The following is a 2,947-nucleotide window of genomic DNA, read 5'->3' as shown; positions in this document are numbered from 1 at the left end:
AATTACGGGTACGGGGACGGGTACGGGGATGAGAAATATAAAAGGGTATGGGTACGGTATTTTGATCCCCATACCCTACCCTACCCATTGCCATCCCTAGTATTGACTTACATGCCAACCATATGGGTCAAGGAGGGTTGATTGTAGGTAAAAATATTAGTTGGGGATTAGATATTTATTTAATTTTTTACTTTTCATATTTGGAAAAAAAAAAACAAATATATATTATAAAGATACCATAATAAACATATTAGATGGTTAGTTGGGTTGGTTAAGGTGTTAACCTTGTACCGACTCAACATAGGTTCGATTCACCTTGGCAGCAAAATTTAACACATTTTGCGTGGTCAAAGTCTTGATGTGGTCAAAGCACGTGGAGGAGTCAAACATGGCGGCCGTGGTCAAAGTACATGGAGGAGTCAAATTTCGGCGGGAAAGTGGGGAAATTTGAAAGTTTCGGTGAGATTTTGAAAATATCGCGATCTCTCGATAATTTCGGCGAAATATCAAGAGTTTCTAACGAAAATTTCTGGGAAGAGAAAGATATATCGCCATGTGATAAAAACGAAATTTTCGGCGATATTTCGCCGAAAATATCGATTTTTTCTTCCTTGGTTTCTCCTCTTGCATTTTAGTTTTTTGGGCTCTCATTTTGACAAATATCTCAAGTTTGACACGACACTGACAAAAAAGGAAACAGAGAAAACTAAGAATGGCATGCACAGACCCCATAAGTCGTTGAAGAATCTTCAAACTAGCTTAAAGATCACCAAATACTATTCTTACTACCAAAATTGTCCACGAAAGTTACAGCACTGCCATTCCCATCTCTATTTACATTTTTCTTTCCTTAGGGAAAAGTCAAAACAATTAATTTTTTTTCTTTACTAATGAGTGGGAGCTAGAAGTGACACCAGTTTGAGCACATCGTATCCATATTTAGTTAAATGTTTGTAGATGAGTCTATATATTTTTAACTTATGTGAAAATTGTGTTTCAGAAGTTCAGAACTGTTTTAAGATATTCCATAATATGTGTCTTGTTTTTATGTTATTAGGATATGATAGGTTTACATGTTAGAATATAATTATGTTTTCCTACTCCATACATTAAAGGTACTATGTAATATTCCTTATATAAATGACTCATTTCAATAAATAATATACAACATTCTACCATTCACTTTACTATCTTCTCTCAAATCACTTTTACTTTATCAAGAAACCAGGTTTTTATTGTTTTCCTCTAGCCCATATTTACAAGGCCCAGTAGCCCACTTTTAATTGGTTAATATAATTATTTGTGAGGGGGGCGCTGTCCTTTTGACGAACCCTAAACCAATAACCAAACCCAGCAGATATTCTCTCTGTTTTCTCTCTCGCTGGTTCTCTTCCGCCAATAGCTACTTCAACACAGAAACTTTGAAGACGTTCGATGTCGATGAAGAAGGATACGTTCTTGTACTTGAATATGAACGACCGAATTTTTGGTCTAAATCTCAGAGAGTTCACCGAAAGACACTCTTCCAAGCCTGAGTTTGAAGTTGTTCAGGTTTTGAATAATCCAAATGGCCGTCGTCCAGGTAAAAATTTCAACGTCAGAGAGAAAGATTGTATGACTGTGTTTGATTCCAAATTGTATATGATGACTGAAACTAGGCGCGGGGCTGATGTAGGTTTTGAGTTGAATGTTTATTCTTTTGATCCCACTGATCCGGATGACCGCAAATCCATCCGTCTATGTGACAAAAGTGCCGCACCCAGATTCATCGATACTAATTATCCTATAGTGTTCACCCTCGACGAGAAAATCTATGTTCTTGGAAAGCCATCATATTCATATCGCAGGCGAGAAGAAGAGACACAACCTTTTTGGGTGTTTGATCCTTTTCACGAATTCTGGAAACAACTCCCTCATCCTCCTCTCTACAATTTTGATAATTGTAGTTATGAGGTTTCTTATGGTCACAAGCTTGTTGTTTATACATACGATCAAAGATACGTTTTCGATGCTCACCAAGAGAGATGGGAGGATTTAAAATGTCCTCGAGCTCGTAGTGCTTATCAGCACAACTTTGGTGCAATTGTAGAATTTGATGATGGCTTTTTAATTGCTGTGCCAGAGAAGAAACAGAAGAAGAGCTTTGAGCTTGTTGCTTATAAGTTCGATGTGAAGGGGATCCCTCAGCCGCATCAGGTGCTACACGAGCTTAACGGGATGTTCTCATCTCGTCCTTTGTTAAGTAACCCTAAGGTGCTTTTGGGTAAATATGATGATAACCTTCTGTGGTTGGTCTATTCTGGCAAGGATAATGTCCAACGGTTTACTTGTATAGGTGTCGCAGCGTTTCGAGTTTCCATGTCATATGACCTGCTGGCAATGAAGTGTTTTCGGTAGATATTGAGGCAGCGGATTTTATTGATCATGAAGTGCAAGGCGCCGAGGAGACAACCGTAGTTTACTCAGCTTCTGCCATGTGCCATGATTAGGGATGGCAATAATCCCCAGCGGGTAGGGTACCCACGGGTATTCGACCCTAACGGGGAAGATATACGGGTATAAACGGGTAACGGGGATGGGGATTCCCAGTATTCAGATTCTTAAATCGGGTACGGGGCGGGTATGGTATTTTGATATTCGTCCCCATCCCCACCCATTAAAGATGAAAATAATATTATATATAATTATATAATTTATTATTATATATATTTATATATAATTTATAAATAAATATTTATGTAAAAAAAATTTGTGACTCTCTTAATAAACATTTAATGGACCTTCCTTTTTATTATATATTATTATTCTCTTAATGAATTTACTAGTATTGTTCTGTTTTAACCAAGACTTGTATTTATTTTTATTTGGAATGAACTTATTATTTTGGTATTGTATTTTAATTTCTATACTTTTATATAATTGTATTTCATATTTTTTTTAAAAAATT

Source organism: Fragaria vesca, linkage group LG4 (assembly GCF_000184155.1).
Source record: "Fragaria vesca subsp. vesca linkage group LG4, FraVesHawaii_1.0, whole genome shotgun sequence".
Lineage (NCBI taxonomy): Eukaryota > Viridiplantae > Streptophyta > Magnoliopsida > Rosales > Rosaceae > Fragaria > Fragaria vesca.
The sequence above is the reverse complement of the archived record's forward strand: the minus strand, read 5'-3'. Positions refer to the sequence as shown.